The sequence below is a fragment of the Ornithorhynchus anatinus genome, chromosome 2, assembly GCF_004115215.2.
Source record: "Ornithorhynchus anatinus isolate Pmale09 chromosome 2, mOrnAna1.pri.v4, whole genome shotgun sequence".
NCBI classification, from domain to species: Eukaryota; Metazoa; Chordata; class Mammalia; order Monotremata; family Ornithorhynchidae; genus Ornithorhynchus; species Ornithorhynchus anatinus.
In genome coordinates this window covers 122305620-122318100 of record NC_041729.1, presented here as the reverse complement: position 1 = coordinate 122318100, position 12481 = coordinate 122305620, and the positions used below count along the sequence as shown (strand labels likewise).

The window sequence follows — 12481 nt, the reverse complement described above, 5'->3', positions numbered from 1 at the left end:
CATTAAATAAACTAAAATACATATTTTTCAAATATTGGTTCCTAATGAATATCTATGTATATTGACATCAATCTGAGGATTTAGATTAGATTTGAATCTGATAGACTTTCTGCTTTTCTTTGGTCATTAAAATATACTTATTTGTCTGAGTTTTGAGTGAATAGGCTATTTGGCGATACTATAGTCCTTCTACCACTAACCCCAGTGAAGTAACTTTCACTATATAATTTTACCCTATGGGGACTATAATATGCCAAATGAATCTGAGTTTATGAGAAGTATTTCTTGTTTAGAATATTTAGCACTAAAAAGCCAAGTGTCCTCATAAAATTTGCCATCACAACACATAGTACCTTTAGCCCATTTCTATAATACTTCATTCTCATTTGTAATGTATTTTGTGGTATTTTGTAAAATATTGGTTAGCTGTTAAGCACCAATTAAACTAAATGGTGGTATTTGTTAAGTGCTTACTATGTGCAAAGCACTGTTCTAAGCACTGGGGTATACAAGGTGATCAGGTTGTCCCACGTGGGGCTCACAGTTTTAATGCCCCTTTTACAGATGAGGTAACAGGCACAGAGAAGTTAAGTGACTTGCCCACAGTCACACAGCTGACAAGTGGCAGAGTCGGGATTCAAAGCCATGACCTCCGACTCCCAAGCCCGGGCTCTTTCCACTAAGTAAGTAGACACATTCATTGTCCTCCAGTGAAATCAAACATGTAATTAAATCTTTCCTTGTCCTCTTTCCCACCCATGCTGAGATTAAACAAAGAACAATGAATAGATTTTAGAAAGATTTCAGTCCATTCTTTTTAGTCAGGTTTTTGTGGCATTAAAGGGTTTGCTGGCAGACAACCATAGAAGTTGTAGAAGTGGGAAGGGAATTTAATTTAAGGTTAGGTGCAGATATTATTCAAAAGAATGAAAGAAGGATACCGTTCATTGTAAATTTGGTGAAATTCTTCACCAAAACTGAAAAAAAAATTACAGCAGTCAACAGAAGACTTCTACTTCTACGGCCTCCTGAAAAGACTCACAGTCCGATTACAACTCCACATCTACTTAAAATTATATTACACTTTGAATTACCTTAATAAAGATTATCGTTAACCTTCATATTCAAATAAGATGCCAGTGATATTTGTCATTATTCAATAGAGAAATTACGTATTTTTCAGTTTTTTGTGGTTTTCTATGTATGATATTTTTAAGTCCTCACTCTATGCCTGGCACTGTATACTAAGTACTGGGTAGATGCACATAGTAAGCACCTAACAAATACTATCATTATTATGCAAGTTAGACAGGTTGGACACAGTCCATGTCTTGCTCACAATCAATACCCATTTTATAGATGAGGTAACTGAGTCACAGATTCATTCATTCATTCATTCAATCTTATGTATTGAGCACTTACTATGTGCAGAGCACTATACTAAGTACAGGGAATGTACAATTTGGCAACAGATAGAGACAGTCCCTGCCCAGCAATGGGCTCACAGTCTAAGTTAAGTGACTTGCCCCAGGTAACACAATAGATAAATGTTGGAGTCAGGATTATAACCAGGTCCTTCTGACTCCAGGCCCATGCTCTGCTAGGCGACACTGCTTCCGGTTACACCCTGGTTCCTGAATGTATATTTTTATGTTTGTCTTCCCTTTTTTATAAGTGTAAGTTCCTTATGGGAATGTGCCTCTTGTTTTATTCTATATTTCTCAAGTACCTAGTGCAGTACACTGCACTATCACTTCATAACATGCAAGTCTATTGAAAACAATATACCACAATACACTATTCCTGATATCTCCGCATATTTAAAGATCATAGCCAGATCATTCATTCAATAGTATTTATTGAGCGCTTACTATGTGCAGAGCACTGTACTAAACGCTTGGAATGTGCAAATCGGCAACAGATAGAGACAGTCCCTGCCCTTTGACGGGCTTACAGTCTAATGGGCGGAGACACACAGACAAGAACAATGGCAATAAATAGAGTCAGGGGAAGAGCATCTCATTAAAACAATAGCAAATAAATAGAATCAGAGTGAGGTACATCTCATTAAACAAAATAAATAGGGTGATGAAGATATATACAGATGAGCAGATGAGTACAGTTCTGAGGGGGTGGGATGGGAGAGGGGGAGGAGGAGAGAGAAAGGGGGAGAAGAGGGTTTAGCTGTGGAGAGGTAAAGGGGAGGGGATAGAGGGAGCAGAGGGAAAGGGGAGCTCAGGCTGGGAAGGCCTCTTGGAGGAGGTGAGGTTTAAGTAGGGTTTTGAAGAGGGGAAGAGAATTAGTTTGGCGGAGGTGAGGAGGGAGGGCATTCCAGGTCCATCGGAGGACGTGGCCTAGGGGTCGATGGCAGGATAGGCAAGAACGGGGGAGGGTGAGGAGGTGGGCGGCAGAGGAGCGGAGTGTGCGGGGTGGGCAGTAGAAAGAGAGAAGAGAGTAGAGGTAGGAAAGGGCGAGGTGATGGAGAGCCTTGAAGCTTAGAGTGAGAAGTTTTTGTTTTGTGACAAGGTTGATAGGCAACCACTGGAGGTTTTTAAGAAGGGGAGTGACATGCCCAGAGCATTTCTGCAGGAAGATGAGCCAGGCAGCGGAATGAAGAATAGACTGGATCTGGGAGAGAGAGGAGGAAGGGAGATCAGAGAGAAGGGTGACACAGTAATCTAGCCGGGATATAACGAGAGCCTGTAGCAGTAAAGTAGCCGTTTGGGTGGAGAGGAAAGGGCAAATCTTGGTGATATTATAAAGGTGAGACCGGCAGGTCTTGGTAACGGATTGGATGTGTGAGGTGAATGAGAGAGCCGAGTCAAAGATGACACCGAGGTTGCGAGCCTGAGAGACAGGAAGGATGGTCGTGACATCCATGGTGATAGGGAAGTCTGGGAAAGGATCGGGTTTGGGAGGGAAGATGAGGACATGTATAGTTAGCATTATTTGCTGCAACTTGGTAGACGTGGGAGTCTTGGTAGGCTTGGGAGTCAGAGGTCATGGGTTTGAATCCCGGCTCTTCCACTTGTCAGCTATGTGACTGTGGGCAAGTCACTTAACTTTTCAGTGCCTCAGTTACCTCATCTGTAAAATGGGGATTAAGACTGTGAGCCTCATGTGGGACAACCTGATTACCCTGTATCTATCCCAGCGCTTAGAACACTGCTCTGCACATAGTAAGCACTTAAATACCGACATTATTATTATTATTTCTTTTTCTGGATGGATATGTGAGGCATATTTGGTTGTTTAGGGTTCTGAGTGACTATCCCTTTCCCTCTGCTCTATCCCCTTCCTCTCCCCACAGCACTTGTGTATATTTGTATATATTATTTATTACTTTATTTTATTAATGATGTGTATGTATCTATTATTCTACTTATTTTGTTGGAATTGATGCCTGTCTACTTGTTTCGTTTTGCTGTCGGTTTCCCCCATTTAGACTGTGAGCCCCTTATTGGGCAGGGATTGTCTCTATCTGTTGCAAAGTGTATATTCCAAGCATTTAGTACACTGCTCTGCACAGAGTAAGCACTCAATAAATACGATTGAATGAATGAATGAAGTCTTTGAAGGGGGGGAAGTCGGATTTGAGGAGGAAGGGCATTCCAAGCCGGAGTCAGGATATGGGCGAGGGGTGGGTGGTGAGATAGATGAGATTTAGGCACAGTGAAAAGGTTAGCATTAGAGGAGAAAAATATATGGGGTGGGTTATAATAGGAGAGTAGCAAGGTGAGATAGGAGGAGGTAAGGTGACTGAGTGCTTTGAAGCCAATGGTGAAGAGTTTTTGTTTGATGGCAGCATGAGGTGGATGGGCAACCACTGGAGTTTTATGAGGAGTGGGGAAACGTATCCTGCACATTTTTGTAGAAAAATGATCCAGGCAGCAGAGTGAAGTATGGACTGGAGTGGGGAGAGACAGGATGCTGGGAGGTCAGCAAGGAGGCTGATACAGTAATCAAGGCAAGATAGAGTGAGTGATTGTATTAAAGTAGTGGCAGTTTGGATGGAGAGGAAAGGGTGGATAGAGGAAAAGGTAGATTTTAGCAATATTCTGAAGGTTCCAAGCATTGTACTAAGCTTTGGGGTAGATACAAGATAATCAGGTCCCATATGGGGACCACAATCTAAGTGAGAGGGAGAACAGTTATTGAAGCCCCATTTCACAGATAAGGGAACTGAAACAGAGATATGAAGTGAGTTGCCCAGGATCACACGTCAGGTATGTTGAGGAGCCAGTATTACAGTCCAGGTCCTTAACTCCCAAGCCCATGCTCTTTCCATTAGACCGTGTTGCTTCTTAAAATTGGTAATTTAGTTGAATAGCTCTGTAGTCGCAATAGGTTTCGGTTAAAGTGCAATTAATTGCCCCTGAGATCAGGCAGGACCTGTATAGAGAATTCTAGCTCTCACTTCTAGAAGTCTATTGCTCTGGTTCGAATTGCAGGATTTGTACAGTGTGTAACCCTCAATGGATAATCAATAATTACCATTGACAAAAAGGCTGATTTACAATTTGTTTCATTTTGGCCATGCAGACCTGTCATGGAATATGAAGGAGACAAAAATCTGCTTTTAATGCTTCCAGTTTAGCATCACTTGTGACTCACAGTTAGCTGCATCCAAACATGGTGGCTTGAATTATGCCTTTGTCAAAACTCAACCATCTGTTGAATTATACTCCTTGCTGGTTGTCCACTAGAATAAGTTGAAGGTTTGTAGTTTGTAGTTGCTGGGCTTTTTTTAAAAGCATAAATGATGTAGGACATAAGAAAGAAATGTAGTTAGGAACAAAATAGCCATTCAGTATTCTTTCCATGAAATATATATCTTTTGTTTTGGCTATTAACATTTACCCTTATGTATTAGAACTGCTGTTCTTCTTATGACACCTGACTTAATTAAGCCATAGGGGGTACTTAAATTCGTAGCAGCATTTTAAAACTGTGCATTAAAAGCCAAATCTCTAGAAAACTAACTACTATAAAACTGTACTTTATTCATCCAAGCTTAAATGAGCATTATCCAGTGCATGCCACCATGGTGGTTGCTTGTTCCACAGTGTTTTTCCAGGACAGATCAAGTTTGCATTTTTCCCTGACTTGAGTAAGTAACATCATTTTGAAGATACACTAAGCTTCTTAATCAGACTGATTTTATATTTCTGTTTCTTAAAAATTGTTTTAGGACTTTTAAGAGGATTAAAGTATCAGGCAGACTGTAAAAATAAAAAAGTTTCACATTGTTGCTATAATTCGACTCAATTACCACACTTCTTTACCTGTAAGTACAGTTCAGTCCAGGAAAATTCACAAATATAGACTCATTATTCCATTTCTGGAATTGAAGCAAGACAACATATTATATGTAGCTTCGGTTATTTGGAGTTCATTTTATTTTAGCTGGACTTTATTTTCTAAGTGTTTTTCTTATACTGCTGTCCTCATTATCTGGGAAGTTTCTACTAATTGTAGTGATATTTTAACAGTTTGGGCATGCGTGAATGAAGAGAGAAATGTATGAACTATACTTTTTTCCCAGTCAATCAATCAATAATATTTATTGACACTGTGTGAAGAGCACTAAGCACTTTGGAAAGCACAATACGTTAAAATAAGTACATGTGATCCTTGCTCACAAGGAGCTTACAGTCTACTCTATGCATGTGAAGAATGTCCATTACTGAATTGTTGCTTTTGTCCCCCTTAATGCCTGCCATCATTCATTTTGTCCATTTAAGCATCTCGATCTTACAGATCCAAGAGAGCCGCATTATTTTAGATTGCTGGACACCAGGCTGATCTGATTTTTACTACTGTCTCCCAGAAGCTGTGTTACACCACATTGTTTGGGACATGATCTATTATGTCTGAAAAGTTTCTTATACCCACTTAGTTCACTATTATTTGGTTTGTTCTTTATGCTCCAAGAACACACCACTGATGGTGACAATCACTTATAGATATGTGCAGAAAGGCCAATTACGTACATACAGTTGTTCCGTTAGTTGTTTACAGCACAAGTTATTATTTTTGCTTTCTTGTCTGATAAATAATTTATTTTCAAAAACTATTGAGTCATTTATTGGTATATAGTGTTCCATTTTTGTCTATGGCAATTTTCCTCGGTTCCTCCCTCTCATTCAAGCTACATATTCAATCCATCACTAACTCCTGTCAGTTCCACCAAAATAACTTTGCTAAAATCTGCTCTTTCCTCTTACAAACTGCTATCACGTTAGTACTATCACTTATCCTTTCCTGCCTTGATTACTATACCAGCCTCCTTGCTGACCTTCCAGCCTCCTGTCTCTCTCCACTCCAGTCTTTACTTCACTCTGCTGCCTGGATCATTTTTCTATTAAAACGTTCAGGACATGTTTTCTATCTCCTTAAGAAACTGCAGTGGTTGCCCATCCACCTCCATGTCAAACAAAAGCTATACACCATTGGCTTTAAAGCACTCAAACACCTCTCCCCTCATCCTACCTCACCTCACTACTCTCCTACTAAAGTCCATCCTGAGCACTTCGTTCCTCTAATGCTTACCTTCTCACTGTACCTCAATCTCGTCTACCTGACCACTGACCCCTCGCTCATGTCATGCCTCCTCAAATCTGACAGGCAATTATTCTTTCACCCTTCAAAGCCTTATTTAAGGCCACCTCCAAGAGGCCTTCCTTGACTAAGCGCCCCACCTTTCCTCTTCTCCCACTTCCCTCTGTGTCACCCTGACTTTATTCCCTTTATTCCTTCCCCTCCCTGCCCAACAGCACTTATGTACAAATCTGTAATTTATTTATGTATATTAATGTCTGTCTATCCCTCTAGACTGTAAACTCATTGTAGGCAAGGAATGTGTCAGTGTACTGTTATATTTTACTCTGCCAAGCTCTTAGTGCAGTGCTATGCATACTGTAAGCATGGATTCCTGGTTTACAACAGAAATAAGCATCATCCAAGGCTTTTTCATGCTTTAAGATTTATTTTTATTTTATTTTTTATTTTATTTTATCTTATTTCAATGTTTTCTTTGCTTTCATTGTCCCAATCCAGTTACAGTTACATGACAGTTACATGGCAATATTTTTGGTCTCATCCTATCAATTATTTTCCCCAACATAATCTCCATGCTAAGAGATTAAGTTCATTCTAGTTATGTGTGCTGGCTTTCTGTGGTCCACTTTGATGGTAGTATTTATTGTAATATATGGATCACCATTCAAGTTTGTCAGCTATAATATCCTTTAATGACAAAAAGGGAATCTGCGTTCTTTTTCATTCAATTATGACAAATGAAACAATATTTCAAATATAAAGCTAAATTAAGCAATGAAGACAAACTTTAACTCTTTTCTATAATTCAATAAATAATATTTATTGAGTCCCTACCCAAAAGAGAGCACAGGTAGTAAGCCCTTAATAAATCATGTAAAATTGGAAGAGATGTTCCCTGACAGCAAGGAGCTTTCAATCTAACAAGGGAGACAAACATAAAATAATTAACGAACAAAAAGAAGACATGCTCAAAAATTTGGGTATAATAATAATGTTGGTCTTTGTTAAGCACTTACTATGTGCAGTGCACTGTTGTAAGCACTGGGGTAGATACAGGGTAATCAGGTTGTCCCACATGAGGCTCACAGTTAATTCCCATTTTACAGATGAGGTAACTGAGGCACGGAGAAGTTAAGTGACTTGCCCACAGTCACACAGCTGACAAGCGGCAAATCTGGGATTCGAACCCATGCCCCATGACTCCCAAGCCTAGGCTCTTTCCCCTGAGCTACGCTGCTTCTCCAATCAGTATATACAAAAGTGTGATGATAGGTTATGAATGTGAGAGTGAAAGTAGAGAGGATGTGACAGATGCATTTGGTGGGGAGGAAGATCAAGGTAGAATGAGCACGTTGGCACTGGAGGAGCTAGGTGCGTGGGCTGGGTTATGGTAGGAAAGGTAAGGCAAGGTAAAATAGGATGGGGCAAGGTGATTGAGTGCTTTAAATGCAATGGTAATGAGTTTCAGTTTAATGCGAACCAATTAATGCCAAATGTATGAGACTATTGCTACACTATATAATGTGTATTACAAATTATTTGTTTATATTAATATGTCTGCCGCTAGACTGTAAGCTCCTTTTGGGCAGAGAACATCTAACACTCCCATGTGCTTGCATACTGTTCTACACATTGTAAGGGCTCAATAAATATCTTTTATGATGATGATGATGATTATATTCTGGTAATTTACCTCTTGACCTCTCAGGGTCATATCTGGAGAGTTTCCAGTACTCTACCAGTCTCGACTATGATAGGGAGAGTCAAGCATAGGCATACCCATTCCTTTCCTAGCTTGGGCAGTGGCTAGCGAGTGGAAGGCAACCTGCTACAAGTCAAAACTCAGCTGTGCTGGGCAGCAGTGGCATGAGAGAGTTGAGGGCGGAGGCTCAGTTTTACTGCGTGGAAGGAGGCAATGGTAAACCACTTCTGTATTTTTATGAAGAAAACTCTAAGAATACACAATCAGAACTATTGCAGATGGAGGTGGGGCATTCTGGGAGAGATGCATCCATGGCGTCACTGTGATCAGACATTACTTGACAGCATAAGACAACAACATCAACAATTTACCTCTTGATTCTCTACTTAATACCACAGAAAGATAGATTTTGATTAAAAGAAAGAAGCATTTGATTAGCACGGGTTATTAAAGTTTTGGACAAATAGTAGGAGCATATATAGCTGCATCAGTGATACAGTCGTCCCTTGTCACATACACTTTTTAAAAAAGAACTTTACAGACACACGCACATATATATATATATATAAAGAAACAGTCCATAAAAAAGGCAGGCTAATAGAGACACCAGAAAGCAAAGTCTCGGAAAGTGTGGTAGTCTACACATGTAGAAAGTCTCTGCATGGCCTAGTAGAAAAGCAACATGGCCTAGTGGATAAACCATGGACCTTGGATTCAGAAGGTCATGGGTTATAATCCTAGCTCCACCATCTCTCTGCTCTGTGACCTTGGGGAAGTCACTTCATTTCTCTGTGCCTCAATTCCATCATCTGGAAAATGGGGATTAAGACTATGAACTCTATGTGGGACATAGTAAGTGCTTAGCAAAAAGATTATTATTATTATAATCCAATAAAATAAAGATACGATATATTATTATATAATATTTGAGTATATTATACTTTAATTCACAGCATAAGATCACCATTGAATTAGACATTCTACCTGAAGAATTATGGAAAATTTAACTTGGAAAAGTGAATTCTAGTATTATTATGAACTCTATGATTGTGTTGCTTTTGCTGCCCTAATCTATCCATTTTGCTTATTTACAAACATAAAATGTACCCAAGAATTAACTTTCAACTTGAATTGTTTCGTTATTTAGTTCTTTACTCTACTCTTTCCTCTATTGCTAATCCACTTTACTATCTGCCTCCCTCTGAAGACTGTAAATTTAATGTGGGTAGGGATCCCATCTAACACTCTAGGGTATTGTACTTCCCAAGTGCTCAGTAAACATCATTCATGGACTGGTAGATTTGGTAAAAATAAATCAGATTTAGATATTTCTTAAAACATTCATAATATTTTAACAGCATTAAAACACATTTGCACATAATTTACTACATTTTATAGGCAGACTATTCTGAACTGTTGTTGTTGCTATAATCTCCAAACAATGTACTAGTATAAACGTGTTTAAAAGTATGTTCTGCACTTCCTGTTTCTGTGCGTTTCCTCTCAGTTTGAAGTTCAATAGTTTTTGGAACATCCATTCTCCTCATTTGACCCATCCAAAGAAGCTGTGGAAGCTTTGTTCCTAGACCTTGTTCTTAAATCAATCAATTGTATTTACTGAGTGCTTATTGTGTGCAGAGCATTGTACCAGGTATGTGGGAAAGAACGATATAACACCCAGAAGGAGTTTATAGACTAGAGGGGCAGATGACAGTCATTAAGGTAAATTGCAGATACACCAGAATGATTACAGAAGGAGGTGAGGCATTGTGGGAGAGATGTGTACATGGCATCGTTATGGGTCGAAGATGATTCGGCAACAAGAGACAAGATGAGACAATGTACATAAGTGCCATGGGGCTGTAGGTAGGGTGAATAACAAGTGCTTAAAGGGTACAAATCCAAGTGCAAGAGAGAGCCAGAAGGAAAAGGGAGGAAAAGAAATGAGAGCTTAGTAGGTTAGGCTTTTTGGAGGAAATGGGCAGGAAAAATATTGGTCCGTCAGAAATGAAGGTGATGAAATTCCAGGACAAAGGCAGGACACAGGCAAGGAGTCAGTGGCAAAATAGATAAGAATGAGGTACAGTGAATAAGTTGTCATTAGAAGAGTGAAGTGAGTGTGCTGGGTGATAGTAGGAAATCAGTGAACTTAGATAGGGAAGATTATTAAGTATTTTAAAGCCAAAGATGACGAGCTTCTGTTACATTCAGAAGTGGAGGATATTGAAGTTCAGGTCTGAGCTCCCCAAAGTCACCCCTCCCCCTCTTGCCTCCCCCCCGCCACTCTCTCCCCTACTTTCCCATCCCTCCCTGCAGTATCCTTAGAGGAGATCTTCTCCCTCCTCACAAGGGCCACCCTTTCCACCTGCACCTTGGACCCCATTCCCGCTCACTTATAAAAACCATCGCCCCTGCCCTCCTCCCTTTCTTAACTTCTATCTTTAACCACTCAATCTCCACTGGCTCCTTCCCCTCTGCCTTCAAACATGCCCATGTCTCCCTCATCCTAAAAAAACCCTCTCTCGACGACAATTCCCCTTCCAGTCATCGCCCTATCTCTCTACTACCCTTCCTTTCCAAAATCCTAGAACGAGTCGTCTACACTCGCTGCTTAAAATTCGTTAAGTCTCATTCTCTCCTTGACCCCCTCCAATCTGGCTTCCGTCCCCTCCACTCTACCGAGACTGCTCTCTCTAAGGTCACCCATGACCTCCTTCTTGCAAAACCCAATGGCTCCTACTCCATTCTAATCCTCCTTGACCTCTCAGCTGCCTTTGACACTGTCAATCATCCCCTTCTCCTCCACACCTTATCTCACCTTGGCTTCATGGACTCCGTCCTTTCCTGGTTCTCCTCTTATCCCAGCTCAGCCACTTGTCAGCTGTGTGACTGTGGGCAAGTCACTTAACTTCTCGGTGCCTCAGTTACCTCATCTGTAAAAATGGGGATTAAGACTGTGAGCCCCTCATGGGACAACCTGATTCCCCTGTATCTCCCCCAGTGCTTAGAACAGTGCTCTGCACAGAGTAAGCGCTTAACAAATACCAACATTATTATTATTATTATCTCTCTGGCCGGTCATTCTCGGTCTCCTTTGCAGGCTCCTCCTCCCCCTCCCATCCTTTAACTGTTGGAGTTCCTCAAGGATCAGTTCTTGGCCCTCTTCTGTTCTCCATTTACACTCACTCATTCATTAACTCATTCGCTCTCACGGCTTCAACTACCATCTCTACGCAGATAACACACAGATCTACATCTCTGCTCCTGTCCTCTCCCTCTCCCTTCAGCTCACATCTCCTCCCGCCTCCAGGACGTCTCCACCTGGATGTCTGCCTGTCACCTAAAAGTCAATTTAGACTTAGACTTAGACAGGGCTTAGACTGTAAGCCCGTCAAACGGCAGGGACTGTCTCTATCTGTTGCCGACTTGTTCATCCCAAGCGCTTAGTACAGTGCTCTGCACATAGTAAGCGCTCAATAAATACTAATGAATGAATGAATGAACATGAGCAAGACTGAGCTCCTCATCTTCCCTCCCAAGTCCTGTCCTCTCCCAGACTTCCCTATCACTGTGGATGGTACGACCATCCTTCCCGTCTCTCAGGCCCGCAACCTCATTGTCATCTTTGATTCGGCTCTCTCGTTCACCCCACACATCTGATCCGTTACCAAGACCTGCCGGTCTCATCTTTATATTATCACCAAGATCCGCCCTTTCCTCTCCACCCAAACGGCTATTTTACTGCTACAGGCTCTCGTTATATCCCGGCTAGACTACCGTGTCAGCCTTCTCTCTGATCTCCCTTCCTCCTCTCTCGCCCCGCTCCAGTCTATTCTTCATTCTGCTGCCCGGCTCATCTTCCTGCAGAAATGCTGTGGGCATGTCACTCCCCTTCTTAAAAACCTCCAGTGGTTGCCTATCAATCTCCGCTCAAAACAAAAACTTCTCACTCTAGGCTTCAAAGCTCTCCATCACCTTGCCCCTTCCTACCTCTCCTCCCTTCTCTCTTTCACTGCCTACCCATCACGCTCCGCTCTTCTGCCACCTACGTCCTCACCGTCCCTCGGTCTCGCCTATCCCACTGTCGACCCGCCCTCCCTCCTCACCTCCAACAATCTAATTCTCTTCCCCTCTTCAAATTCCTACGTAAAGCTCCCCTCCTCCAAGATGCCTTCCCAGACTGAGCTCCCCCCTTTTCCCTCTGCTCCCTCTACCCCC

The 12481-nt window shown here is 41.4% G+C and overlaps 1 non-coding gene across 1 annotated transcript; it reads left to right on the top strand.

Moving 5' to 3' along the window:
• The first annotated feature begins 8259 nt into the window (after nucleotides 1-8259).
• LOC114809814 lies at nucleotides 8260-8397 on the top strand. The gene has a single exon (XR_003757590.1). It is a non-coding gene; the product is annotated as a small nucleolar RNA SNORA7 (small nucleolar RNA).
• Nucleotides 8398-12481: the final 4084 nt, after the last annotated feature.